Here is a 14848-nt window from a genome sequence, read left to right as displayed (position 1 = left end):
TAAAGAAAACAGAGGTGTTTTTTGCAAAGTGCCTACCTGTAGATTTTGGCTTGTAGCTCAGCCGCCACCTAGGGAAACCTACCAAACCTGTGCATTTCTGAAAGCTAGAGACCAGGTTGAATCCAAGATGGTGTGACTTGTGTGGCTCGGACCAGGTTCTGTTACCCAGAATCCTTTGGAAACCTCAAAATTTGGCTAAAAAAACACATGTTTCTCACATTTCTGTGGCAGAAAGTTCTGGAATCTGAGAGGAGCCACAAATTTCCTTCCACCCAGCGTTCCCCCACGTCTCCCTATAAAAATAATACCTCACTTGTGTGGGTAGGCCTAGCGCCCGCGACAGCAAACGCCCCAAAGCGCAACGTGGACACATCCAAATTTTTGAAAAAAAACAGAGGTGTTTTTTGCAAAGTGCCTACCTGTAGATTTTGGCCTGTAGCGCAGCCGCCACCTAGGGAAACCTACCAAACCTGTGCATTTCTAAAAACTAGAGACCTAGGGGAATCCAAGATGGGGTGACTTGTGTGGCTCGGACCAGGTTCTGTTACCCAGAATCCTTTGCAAACCACAAAATTTGGCTAATAAAACACATGTTCCTCACATTTCTGTGGCAGAAAGTTCTGGAATCTGAGAGGAGCCACAAATATCCTTCCACCCAGCGTTTCCCCACGTCTCCCGATAAAAATGATACCTCACTTGTGTGGGTAGGCCTAGCGCCCACGATAGAAAAGGCCCAAAGCGCAACGTGGACACATCCAAATTTTTAAAAGAAAACAGAGGTGTTTTTTGCAAAGTGCCTACCTGTAGATTTTGGCCTGTAGCTCAGCCGCCACCTAGGGAAACCTACCAAACCTGTGCATTTCTGAAAACTAGAGACCTAGGGGAATCCAAGATGGGGTGACTTGTGTGGCTCGGACCAGGTTCTGTTACCCAGAATCCTTTGCAAACCTCAAAATTTGGCTAAAAAAACACATGTTCCTCAAATTTCTGTGGCAGAAAGTTCTGGAATCTGAGAGTAGCCACAAATTTCCTTCCACCCAGCGTTCCCCCAAATCTCCTGATAAAAATGATACCTCACTTGTGTGGGTAGGCCTAGCGCCCGCGACAGGAAACGCCCCAAAGCGCAACGTGGACACATCCATTTTTTTAAAAGAAAACAGAGGTGTTTTTTGCAAAGTGCCTACCTGTAGATTTTGGCTTGTAGCTCAGCCGCCACCTAGGGAAACCTACCAAACCTGTGCATTTCTGAAAACTAGAGACCTAGGGGAATCCAAGATGGTGTGACTTGTGTGGCTCGGACCAGGTTCTGTTACCCAGAATCCTTTGGAAACCTCAAAATTTGGCAAAAAAAACACATGTTTCTCACATTTCTGTGGCAGAAAGTTCTGGAATCTGAGAGGAGCCACAAATTTCCTTCCACCCAGCGTTCCCCCACGTCTCCCGATAAAAATAATACCTCACTTGTGTGGGTAGGCCTAGCGCCCGCGACAGGAAACGCCCCAAAGCGCAACGTGGACACATCCACATTTTTGAAAAAAAACTGAGGTGTTTTTTGCAAAGTGCCTACCTGTATATTTTGGCCTGTAGCTCAGCCGCCACCTAGGGAAACCTACCAAACCTGTGCATATCTGAAAACTAGAGACCTAGGGGAATCCAAGATGGGGTGACTTGTGTGGCTAGGACCAGGTTCTATTACCTAGAATCCTTTGCAAACCTTAAAATGTGGCTAAAAAAACACATGTTCCTCACATTTCTGTGGCAGAAAGTTCTGGAATCTGAGAGGAGCCACAAATTTCCTTCCACCCAGCGTTCCCCCACGTCTCCCGATAAAAATAATACCTCACTTGTGTGGGTAGGCTTAGCGCCCACGACAGGAAATGCCCCAAAGCGCAACGTGGACACATCCAAATTTTTGAAAAAAAACAGAGGTGTTTTTTGCAAAGTGCCTACCTGTAGATTTTGGCCTGTAGCTCAGCCGCCACCTAGGGAAACCTACCAAACCTGTGCATGTCTGAAAACTAGAGACCTAGGGGAATCTAAGATGGGGTGACTTGTGTGGCTAGGACCAGGTTCTATTAACCAGAATCCTTTGCAAACCTCAAAATTTGGCTAAAAAAACACATGTTCCTCATATTTCTGTGGCAGAAAGTTCTGGAATCTGAGAGGAGCCACAAATTTCCTTCCACCCAGCGTTCCCCCACGTCTCCCGATAAAAATAATACCTCACTTGTGTGGGTAGGCCTAGCGCCCGCGACAGGAAACGCCCCAAAGCGCAACGTGGACACATCCAAATTTTTCAAAAAAAAACAGAGGTGTTTTTTGCAAAGTGCCTACCTGTAGATTTTGGCCTGTAGCTCAGCCGCCACCTAGGGAAACCTACCAAACCTGTGCATTTCTGAAAACTAGAGACCTAGGGGAATCCAAGATGGGGTGACTTGTGTGGCTCGGACCAGGTTGTTACCCAGAATCCTTTGCAAACCTCAAAATTTGGCTAAAAAAACACATGTTCCTCACATTCCTGTGGCAGAAAGTTCTGGAATCTGAGAGGAGCCACAAATTTCCTTCCACCCAGCGTTCCCCCACGTCTCCCGATAAAAATGATTCCTCACTTGTGTGGGTAGGCCTAGCGCCCGCGACAGGAAACGCCCCAAAGTACAACGTGGACACATCCAATTTTTTTAAAGAAAATAGAGGTGTTTTTTGCAAAGTGCCTACCTGTAGATTTTGGCTTGTAGCTCAGCCGCCACCTAGGGAAACCTACCAAACCTGTGCATTTCTGAAAACTAGAGACCTAGGGGAATCCAAGATGGGGTGACTTGTGTGGCTCGGACCAGGTTCTGTTACCCAGAATCCTTTGGAATCCTCAAAATTTGGCAAAAAAAACACATGTTCCTCACATTTCTGTGGCAGAAAGTTCTGGAATCTGAGAGGAGCCACAAATTTCCTTCCTCCCAGCGTTCCCCCACGTCTCCCGATAAAAATGATACCTCACTTGTGTGGGTAGTTCTAGCGCCCACAACAGGAAACGCCCCAAAGCTCAACATGGACAAATCCAAATTTTTTAAAGAAAACTGAGGTGTTTTTTGCAAAGTGCCTACCTGTATATTTTGGCCTGTAGCTCAGCCGGCACCTAGGGAAACCTACCAAACCTGTGCATTTCTGCAAACTAGAGATCTAGGGGAATCCAAGATGGGGTGACTTGTGTGGCTCGGACCAGGTTCTGTTACCCAGAATCCTTTGCAAACCTCAAAATTTGGCTAAAAAAACACATGTTCCTCACATTTCTATGGCAGAAAGATCTGGAATCTGAGAGTAGCCACAAATTTCCTTCCACCCAGCGTTCCCCGAATCTTCTGATAAAAATGATACCTCACTTGTGTGGGTAGGCCTAGCGCCCGCGACAGGAAACGCCCCAAAGCGCAACGTGGACACATCCATTTTTTTTTTAAGAAAACAGAGGTGTTTTTTGCAAAGTGCCTACCTGTAGATTTTGGCTTGTAGCTCAGCCGCCACCTAGGGAAACGTACCAAACCTGTGCATTTCTGAAAACTAGAGACCTAGGGGAATCCAAGATGGTGTGACTTGTGTGGCTCGGACCAGGTTCTGTTACCCAGAATCCTTTGCAAACCTCAAAATTTGGCTAAAAAAACACATGTTTCTCACATTTCTGTGGCAGAAAGTTCTGGAATCTGAGAGGAGCCACAAATTTCCTTCCACCCAACGTTCCCCCACGTCTCCCGATAAAAATGATACCTCACTTGTGTGGGTAGGCCTAGCGCCCGCGACAGGAACCGCCCCAAAGCGCAACATGGACACATCCAAATTTTTGAAAGAAAACAGAGGTGTTTTTTGCAAAGTGCCTACCTGTAGATTTTGGCCTCTAGCTCAGCCGCCACCTAGGGAAACCTACCAAACCTGTGCATGTCTGAAAACTAGAGACCTAGGGGAATCCAAGATGGGGTGACTTGTGTGGCTAGGACCAGGTTCTATTACCCAGAATCCTTTGCAAACCTCAAAATTTGGCTAAAAAAACACATGTTCCTCATATTTCTGTGGCAGAAAGTTCTGGAATCTGAGAGGAGCCACAAATTTCCTTCCACCCAGCGTTCCCCCACGTCTCCCTATAAAAATAATACCTCACTTGTGTGGGTAGGCCTAGCGCCCGCGACAGGAAACGCCCCAAAGCGCAACGTGGACACATCCACATTTTTGAAAAAAAACAGAGGTGTTTTTTGCAAAGTGCCTACCTGTAGATTTTGGCCTCTAGCTCAGCCGCCACCTAGGGAAACCTACCAAACCTGTGCATTTCTGAAAACTAGAGACCTAGGGGAATCCAAGATGGGGTGACTTGTGTGGCTAGGACCAGGTTCTATTACCCAGAATCCTTTGCAAACCTCAAAATGTGGCTAAAAAAACACATGTTCCTCACATTCCTGTGGCAGAAAGTTCTGGAATCTGAGAGGAGCCACAAATTTCCTTCCACCCAGCGTTCCCCCACGTCTCCCGATAAAAATGATTCCTCACTTGTGTGGGTAGGCCTAGCGCCCGCGACAGGAAACGCCCCAAAGTACAACGTGGACACATCCAATTTTTTTAAAGAAAACAGAGGTGTTTTTTGCAAAGTGCCTACCTGTAGATTTTGGCTTGTAGCTCAGCCGCCACCTAGGGAAACCTACCAAACCTGTGCATTTCTGAAAACTAGAGACCTAGGGGAATCCAAGATGGGGTGACTTGTGTGGCTCGGACCAGGTTCTGTTACCCAGAATCCTTTGGAATCCTCAAAATTTGGCAAAAAAAACACATGTTCCTCACATTTCTGTGGCAGAAAGTTCTGGAATCTGAGAGGAGCCACAAATTTCCTTCCTCCCAGCGTTCCCCCACGTCTCCCGATAAAAATGATACCTCACTTGTGTGGGTAGTTCTAGCGCCCACAACAGGAAACGCCCCAAAGCTCAACATGGACAAATCCAAATTTTTTAAAGAAAACTGAGGTGTTTTTTGCAAAGTGCCTACCTGTATATTTTGGCCTGTAGCTCAGCCGGCACCTAGGGAAACCTACCAAACCTGTGCATTTCTGCAAACTAGAGATCTAGGGGAATCCAAGATGGGGTGACTTGTGTGGCTCGGACCAGGTTCTGTTACCCAGAATCCTTTGCAAACCTCAAAATTTGGCTAAAAAAACACATGTTCCTCACATTTCTATGGCAGAAAGATCTGGAATCTGAGAGTAGCCACAAATTTCCTTCCACCCAGCGTTCCCCGAATCTTCTGATAAAAATGATACCTCACTTGTGTGGGTAGGCCTAGCGCCCGCGACAGGAAACGCCCCAAAGCGCAACGTGGACACATCCATTTTTTTTTTAAGAAAACAGAGGTGTTTTTTGCAAAGTGCCTACCTGTAGATTTTGGCTTGTAGCTCAGCCGCCACCTAGGGAAACGTACCAAACCTGTGCATTTCTGAAAACTAGAGACCTAGGGGAATCCAAGATGGTGTGACTTGTGTGGCTCGGACCAGGTTCTGTTACCCAGAATCCTTTGCAAACCTCAAAATTTGGCTAAAAAAACACATGTTTCTCACATTTCTGTGGCAGAAAGTTCTGGAATCTGAGAGGAGCCACAAATTTCCTTCCACCCAACGTTCCCCCACGTCTCCCGATAAAAATGATACCTCACTTGTGTGGGTAGGCCTAGCGCCCGCGACAGGAACCGCCCCAAAGCGCAACATGGACACATCCAAATTTTTGAAAGAAAACAGAGGTGTTTTTTGCAAAGTGCCTACCTGTAGATTTTGGCCTCTAGCTCAGCCGCCACCTAGGGAAACCTACCAAACCTGTGCATGTCTGAAAACTAGAGACCTAGGGGAATCCAAGATGGGGTGACTTGTGTGGCTAGGACCAGGTTCTATTACCCAGAATCCTTTGCAAACCTCAAAATTTGGCTAAAAAAACACATGTTCCTCATATTTCTGTGGCAGAAAGTTCTGGAATCTGAGAGGAGCCACAAATTTCCTTCCACCCAGCGTTCCCCCACGTCTCCCTATAAAAATAATACCTCACTTGTGTGGGTAGGCCTAGCGCCCGCGACAGGAAACGCCCCAAAGCGCAACGTGGACACATCCACATTTTTGAAAAAAAACAGAGGTGTTTTTTGCAAAGTGCCTACCTGTAGATTTTGGCCTCTAGCTCAGCCGCCACCTAGGGAAACCTACCAAACCTGTGCATTTCTGAAAACTAGAGACCTAGGGGAATCCAAGATGGGGTGACTTGTGTGGCTAGGACCAGGTTCTATTACCCAGAATCCTTTGCAAACCTCAAAATGTGGCTAAAAAAACACATGTTCCTCACATTCCTGTGGCAGAAAGTTCTGGAATCTGAGAGGAGCCACAAATTTCCTTCCACCCAGCGTTCCCCCACGTCTCCCGATAAAAATGATTCCTCACTTGTGTGGGTAGGCCTAGCGCCCGCGACAGGAAACGCCCCAAAGTACAACGTGGACACATCCAATTTTTTTAAAGAAAACAGAGGTGTTTTTTGCAAAGTGCCTACCTGTAGATTTTGGCTTGTAGCTCAGCCGCCACCTAGGGAAACCTACCAAACCTGTGCATTTCTGAAAACTAGAGACCTAGGGGAATCCAAGATGGGGTGACTTGTGTGGCTCGGACCAGGTTCTGTTACCCAGAATCCTTTGGAATCCTCAAAATTTGGCAAAAAAAACACATGTTCCTCACATTTCTGTGGCAGAAAGTTCTGGAATCTGAGAGGAGCCACAAATTTCCTTCCTCCCAGCGTTCCCCCACGTCTCCCGATAAAAATGATACCTCACTTGTGTGGGTAGTTCTAGCGCCCACAACAGGAAACGCCCCAAAGCTCAACATGGACAAATCCAAATTTTTTAAAGAAAACTGAGGTGTTTTTTGCAAAGTGCCTACCTGTATATTTTGGCCTGTAGCTCAGCCGGCACCTAGGGAAACCTACCAAACCTGTGCATTTCTGCAAACTAGAGATCTAGGGGAATCCAAGATGGGGTGACTTGTGTGGCTCGGACCAGGTTCTGTTACCCAGAATCCTTTGCAAACCTCAAAATTTGGCTAAAAAAACACATGTTCCTCACATTTCTATGGCAGAAAGATCTGGAATCTGAGAGTAGCCACAAATTTCCTTCCACCCAGCGTTCCCCGAATCTTCTGATAAAAATGATACCTCACTTGTGTGGGTAGGCCTAGCGCCCGCGACAGGAAACGCCCCAAAGCACAACGTGGACACATCCATTTTTTTTTTAAGAAAACAGAGGTGTTTTTTGCAAAGTGCCTACCTGTAGATTTTGGCTTGTAGCTCAGCCGCCACCTAGGGAAACGTACCAAACCTGTGCATTTCTGAAAACTAGAGACCTAGGGGAATCCAAGATGGTGTGACTTGTGTGGCTCGGACCAGGTTCTGTTACCCAGAATCCTTTGCAAACCTCAAAATTTGGCTAAAAAAACACATGTTTCTCACATTTCTGTGGCAGAAAGTTCTGGAATCTGAGAGGAGCCACAAATTTCCTTCCACCCAACGTTCCCCCACGTCTCCCGATAAAAATGATACCTCACTTGTGTGGGTAGGCCTAGCGCCCGCGACAGGAACCGCCCCAAAGCGCAACATGGACACATCCAAATTTTTGAAAGAAAACAGAGGTGTTTTTTGCAAAGTGCCTACCTGTAGATTTTGGCCTCTAGCTCAGCCGCCACCTAGGGAAACCTACCAAACCTGTGCATGTCTGAAAACTAGAGACCTAGGGGAATCCAAGATGGGGTGACTTGTGTGGCTAGGACCAGGTTCTATTACCCAGAATCCTTTGCAAACCTCAAAATTTGGCTAAAAAAACACATGTTCCTCATATTTCTGTGGCAGAAAGTTCTGGAATCTGAGAGGAGCCACAAATTTCCTTCCACCCAGCGTTCCCCCACGTCTCCCTATAAAAATAATACCTCACTTGTGTGGGTAGGCCTAGCGCCCGCGACAGGAAACGCCCCAAAGCGCAACGTGGACACATCCACATTTTTGAAAAAAAACAGAGGTGTTTTTTGCAAAGTGCCTACCTGTAGATTTTGGCCTCTAGCTCAGCCGCCACCTAGGGAAACCTACCAAACCTGTGCATTTCTGAAAACTAGAGACCTAGGGGAATCCAAGATGGGGTGACTTGTGTGGCTAGGACCAGGTTCTATTACCCAGAATCCTTTGCAAACCTCAAAAGTTGGCTAAAAAAACACATGTTCCTCACATTCCTGTGGCAGAAAGTTCTGGAATCTGAGAGGAGCCACAAATTTCCTTCCACCCAGCGTTCCCCCACGTCTCCCGATAAAAATGATTCCTCACTTGTGTGTGTAGGCCTAGCGCCCGCGACAGGAAACGCCCCAAAGTGCAACGTGGACACATCCAATTTTTTTAAAGAAAACAGAGGTGTTTTTTGCAAAGTGCCTACCTGTAGATTTTGGCTTGTAGCTCAGCCGCCACCTAGGGAAACCAACCAAACCTGTGCATTTCTGAAAACTAGAGACCTAGGGGAATCCAAGATGGGGTGACTTGTGTGGCTCGGACCAGGTTCTGTTACCCAGAATCCTTTGGAAACCTCAAAATTTGGCAAAAAAAACACATGTTCCTCACATTTCTGTGGGAGAAAGTTCTGGAATCTGAGAGGAGCCACACATTTCCTTCCACCCAGCGTTCCCCCACGTCTCCCGATAAAAATGATACCTCACTTGTGTGGGTAGTTCTAGCGCCCACAACAGGAAACGCCCCAAAGCGCAACATGGACAAATCAAAATTTTTTAAAGAAAACTGAGGTGTTTTTTGCAAAGTGCCTACCTGTATATTTTGGCCTGTAGCTCAGCCGGCACCTAGGGAAACCTACCAAACCTGTGCATTTCTGCAAACTAGAGATCTAGGGGAATCCAAGATGGGGTGACTTGTGTGGCTCGGACCAGGTTCTGTTACCCAGAATCCTTTGCAAACCTCAAAATTTGGCTAAAAAAACACATGTTCCTCACATTTCTGTGGCAGAAAGTTCTGGAATCTGAGAGTAGCCACAAATTTCCTTCCACCCAGCGTTCCCCCAAATCTCCTGATAAAAATGATACCTCACTTGTGTGGGTAGGCCTAGCGCCCGCGACAGGAAACGCCCCAAAGCGCAACGTGGACACATCCATTTTTTTTAAAGAAAACAGAGGTATTTTTTGCAAAGTGCCTACCTGTAGATTTTGGCTTGTAGCTCAGCCGCCACCTAGGGAAACCTATCAGACCTGTGCATTTCTGAAAACTAGAGAACTAGGGAAATCCAAGATGGTGTGACTTGTGTGGCTCGGACCAGGTTCTGTTACCCAGAATCCTTTGCAAACCTCAAAATTTGGCTAAAAAAAACACATGTTTCTCACATTTCTGTGGCAGAAAGTTCTGGAATCTGAGAGGAGCCACAAATTTCCTTCCACCCAACGTTCCCCCACGTCTCCCGATAAAAATGATACCTCACTTGTGTGGGTAGGCCTAGCGCCTGCGACAGGAACCGCCCCAAAGCGCAACGTGGACACATCCAAATTTTTGAAAGAAAACAGAGGTGTTTTTTGCAAAGTGCCTACCTGTAGATTTTGGCCTCTAGCTCAGCCGCCACCTAGGGAAACCTACCAAACCTGTGCATGTCTGAAAACTAGAGACCTAGGGGAATCCAAGATGGGGTGACTTGTGTGGCTCGGACCAGGTTCTGTTACCCAGAATCCTTTGCAAACCTCAAAATTTGGCTAATAAAACACATGTTCCTCACATTTCTGTGGCAGAAAGTTCTGGAATCTGAGAGGAGCCACAAATTTCCTTCCACCCAGCGTTTCCCCACGTCTCCCGATAAAAATGATACCTCACTTGTGTGGGTAGGCCTAGCGCCCACAATAGAAAAGGCCCAAAGCGCAACGTGGACACATCCAAATTTTTTAAAGAAAACAAAGGTGTTTTTTGCAAAGTGCCTACCTGTAGATTTTGGCCTGTAGCTCAGCCGCCACCTAGGGAAACCTACCAAACCTGTGCATTTCTGAAAACTAGAGAACTAGGGGAATCCAAGATGGGGTGACTTGTGTGGCTCGGACCAGGTTCTGTTACCCAGAATCCTTTGCAAACCTCAAAATTTGGCTAAAAAAACACATGTTCCTCAAATTTCTGTGGCAGAAAGTTCTGGAATCTGAGAGTAGCCACAAATTTCCTTCCACCCAGCGTTCCCCCAAATCTCCTGATAAAAATGATACCTCACTTGTGTGGGTAGGCCTAGCGCCCGCGACAGGAAACGCCCCAAAGCGCAACGTGGACACATCCATTTTTTTTAAAGAAAACAGAGGTGTTTTTTGCAAAGTGCCTACCTGTAGATTTTGGCTTGTAGCTCAGCCGCCACCTAGGGAAACCTACCAAACCTGTGCATTTCTGAAAACTAGAGACCTAGGGGAATCCAAGATGGTGTGACTTGTGTGGCTCGGACCAGGTTCTGTTACCCAGAATCCTTTGGAAACCTCAAAATTTGGCAAAAAAAACACATGTTTCTCACATTTCTGTGGCAGAAAGTTCTGGAATCTGAGAGGAGCCACAAATTTCCTTCCACCCAGCGTTCCCCCACGTCTCCCGATAAAAATAATACCTCACTTGTGTGGGTAGGCCTAGCGCCCGCGACAGGAAACGCCCCAAAGCGCAACGTGGACACATCCACATTTTTGAAAAAAAACTGAGGTTTTTTTTGCAAAGTGCCTACCTGTATATTTTGGCCTGTAGCTCAGCCGCCACCTAGGGAAACCTACCAAACCTGTGTATTTCTGAAAACTAGAGACCTAGGGGAATCCAAGATGGTGTGACTTGTGTGGCTCGGACCAGGTTCTGTTACCCAGAATCCTTTGCAAACCTCAAAATTTGGCTAAAAAAACACATGTTTCTCACATTTCTGTGACAGAAAGTTCTGGAATCTGAGAGGAGCCACAAATTTCATTCCACCCAGCGTTCCCCCACGTCTCCCGATAAAAATAATACCTCACTTGTGTGGGTAGGCCTAGCGCCCGCGACAGGAAACGCCCCAAAGCGCAACGTGGACACATCCATTTTTTTTAAAGAAAACAGAGGTATTTTTTGCAAAGTGCCTACCTGTAGATTTTGGCTTGTAGCTCAGCCGCCACCTAGGGAAACCTATCAGACCTGTGCATTTCTGAAAACTAGAGAACTAGGGAAATCCAAGATGGTGTGACTTGTGTGGCTCGGACCAGGTTCTGTTACTCAGAATCCTTTGCAAACCTCAAAATTTGGCTAAAAAAACACATGTTTCTCACATTTCTGTGGCAGAAAGTTCTGGAATCTGAGAGGAGCCACAAATTTCCTTCCACCCAACGTTCCCCCACGTCTCCCGATAAAAATGATACCTCACTTGTGTGGGTAGGCCTAGCGCCTGCGACAGGAACCGCCCCAAAGCGCAACGTGGACACATCCAAATTTTTGAAAGAAAACAGAGGTGTTTTTTGCAAAGTGCCTACCTGTAGATTTTGGCCTCTAGCTCAGCCGCCACCTAGGGAAACCTACCAAACCTGTGCATGTCTGAAAACTAGAGACCTAGGGGAATCCAAGATGGGGTGACTTGTGTGGCTCGGACCAGGTTCTGTTACCCAGAATCCTTTGCAAACCTCAAAATTTGGCTAATAAAACACATGTTCCTCACATTTCTGTGGCAGAAAGTTCTGGAATCTGAGAGGAGCCACAAATTTCCTTCCACCCAGCGTTTCCCCACGTCTCCCGATAAAAATGATACCTCACTTGTGTGGGTAGGCCTAGCGCCCACGATAGAAAAGGCCCAAAGCGCAACGTGGACACATCCAAATTTTTTAAAGAAAACAAAGGTGTTTTTTGCAAAGTGCCTACCTGTAGATTTTGGCCTGTAGCTCAGCCGCCACCTAGGGAAACCTACCAAACCTGTGCATTTCTGAAAACTAGAGACCTAGGGGAATCCAAGATGGGGTGACTTGTGTGGCTCGGACCAGGTTCTGTTACCCAGAATCCTTTGCAAACCTCAAAATTTGGCTAAAAAAACACATGTTCCTCAAATTTCTGTGGCAGAAAGTTCTGGAATCTGAGAGTAGCCACAAATTTCCTTCCACCCAGCGTTCCCCCAAATCTCCTGATAAAAATGATACCTCACTTGTGTGGGTAGGCCTAGCGCCCGCGACAGGAAACGCCCCAAAGCGCAACGTGGACACATCCATTTTTTTTAAAGAGAACAGAGGTGTTTTTTGCAAAGTGCCTACCTGTAGATTTTGGCTTGTAGCTCAGCCGCCACCTAGGGAAACCTACCAAACCTGTGCATTTCTGAAAACTAGAGACCTAGGGGAATCCAAGATGGTGTGACTTGTGTGGCTCGGACCAGGTTCTGTTACCCAGAATCCTTTGGAAACCTCAAAATTTGGCAAAAAAAACACATGTTTCTCACATTTCTGTGGCAGAAAGTTCTGGAATCTGAGAGGAGCCACAAATTTCCTTCCACCCAGCGTTCCCCCACGTCTCCCGATAAAAATGATACCTCACTTGTGTGGGTAGGCCTAGCGCCCGCGACAGGAAACGCCCCAAAGCGCAACGTGGACACATCCACATTTTTGAAAAAAAACTGAGGTGTTTTTTGCAAAGTGCCTACCTGTATATTTTGGCCTGTAGCTCAGCCGCCACCTAGGGAAACCTACCAAACCTGTGCATATCTGAAAACTAGAGACCTAGGGGAATCCAAGATGGGGTGACTTGTGTGGCTAGGACCAGGTTCTATTACCTAGAATCCTTTGCAAACCTTAAAATGTGGCTAAAAAAACACATGTTCCTCACATTTCTGTGGCAGAAAGTTCTGGAATCTGAGAGGAGCCACAAATTTCCTTCCACCCAGCGTTCCCCCACGTCTCCCGATAAAAATAATACCTCACTTGTGTGGGTAGGCTTAGCGCCCACGACAGGAAATGCCCCAAAGCGCAACGTGGACACATCCAAATTTTTGAAAAAAAACAGAGGTGTTTTTTGCAAAGTGCCTACCTGTAGATTTTGGCCTGTAGCTCAGCCGCCACCTAGGGAAACCTACCAAACCTGTGCATGTCTGAAAACTAGAGACCTAGGGGAATCTAAGATGGGGTGACTTGTGTGGCTAGGACCAGGTTCTATTACCCAGAATCCTTTGCAAACCTCAAAATTTGGCTAAAAAAACACATGTTCCTCATATTTCTGTGGCAGAAAGTTCTGGAATCTGAGAGGAGCCACGAATTTCCTTCCACCCAGCGTTCCCCCACGTCTCCCGATAAAAATAATACCTCACTTGTGTGGGTAGGCCTAGCGCCCGCGACAGGAAACGCCCCAAAGCGCAACGTGGACACATCCATTTTTTTTAAAGAAAACAGAGGTGTTTTTTGCAAAGTGCCTACCTGTAGATTTTGGCTTGCAGCTCAGCCGCCACCTAGGGAAACCTACCAAACCTGTGCATTTCTGAAAACTAGAGACCTAGGGGAATCCAAGATGGGGTGACTTGTGTGGCTCGGACCAGGTTATTACCCAGAATCCTTTGCAAACCTCAAAATTTGGCTAAAAAAACACATGTTCCTCACATTCCTGTGGCAGAAAGTTCTGGAATCTGAGAGGAGCCACAAATTTCCTTCCACCCAGCGTTCCCCCACGTCTCCCGATAAAAATGATTCCTCACTTGTGTGGGTAGGCCTAGCGCCCGCGACAGGAAACGCCCCAAAGTACAACGTGGACACATCCAATTTTTTTAAAGAAAACAGAGGTGTTTTTTGCAAAGTGCCTACCTGTAGATTTTGGCTTGTAGCTCAGCCGCCACCTAGGGAAACCTACCAAACCTGTGCATTTCTGAAAACTAGAGACCTAGGGGAATCCAAGATGGGGTGACTTGTGTGGCTCGGACCAGGTTCTGTTACCCAGAATCCTTTGGAATCCTCAAAATTTGGCAAAAAAAACACATGTTCCTCACATTTCTGTGGCAGAAAGTTCTGGAATCTGAGAGGAGCCACAAATTTCCTTCCTCCCAGCGTTCCCCCACGTCTCCCGATAAAAATGATACCTCACTTGTGTGGGTAGTTCTAGCGCCCACAACAGGAAACGCCCCAAAGCTCAACATGGACAAATCCAAATTTTTTAAAGAAAACTGAGGTGTTTTTTGCAAAGTGCCTACCTGTATATTTTGGCCTGTAGCTCAGCCGGCACCTAGGGAAACCTACCAAACCTGTGCATTTCTGCAAACTAGAGATCTAGGGGAATCCAAGATGGGGTGACTTGTGTGGCTTGGACCAGGTTCTGTTACCCAGAATCCTTTGCAAACCTCAAAATTTGGCTAAAAAAACACATGTTCCTCACATTTCTATGGCAGAAAGATCTGGAATCTGAGAGTAGCCACAAATTTCCTTCCACCCAGCGTTCCCCGAATCTTCTGATAAAAATGATACCTCACTTGTGTGGGTAGGCCTAGCGCCCGCGACAGGAACCGCCCCAAAGCGCAACATGGACACATCCAAATTTTTGAAAGAAAACAGAGGTGTTTTTTGCAAAGTGCCTACCTGTAGATTTTGGCCTCTAGCTCAGCCGCCACCTAGGGAAACCTACCAAACCTGTGCATGTCTGAAAACTAGAGACCTAGGGGAATCCAAGATGGGGTGACTTGTGTGGCTAGGACCAGGTTCTATTACCCAGAATCCTTTGCAAACCTCAAAATTTGGCTAAAAAAACACATGTTCCTCATATTTCTGTGGCAGAAAGTTCTGGAATCTGAGAGGAGCCACAAATTTCCTTCCACCCAGCGTTCCCCCACGTCTCCCTATAAA

The sequence above is a fragment of the Pleurodeles waltl genome, chromosome 1_2, assembly GCF_031143425.1.
Source record: "Pleurodeles waltl isolate 20211129_DDA chromosome 1_2, aPleWal1.hap1.20221129, whole genome shotgun sequence".
NCBI classification, from domain to species: domain Eukaryota; kingdom Metazoa; phylum Chordata; class Amphibia; order Caudata; family Salamandridae; genus Pleurodeles; species Pleurodeles waltl.
Note: the sequence above shows the minus strand (reverse complement) of the source record.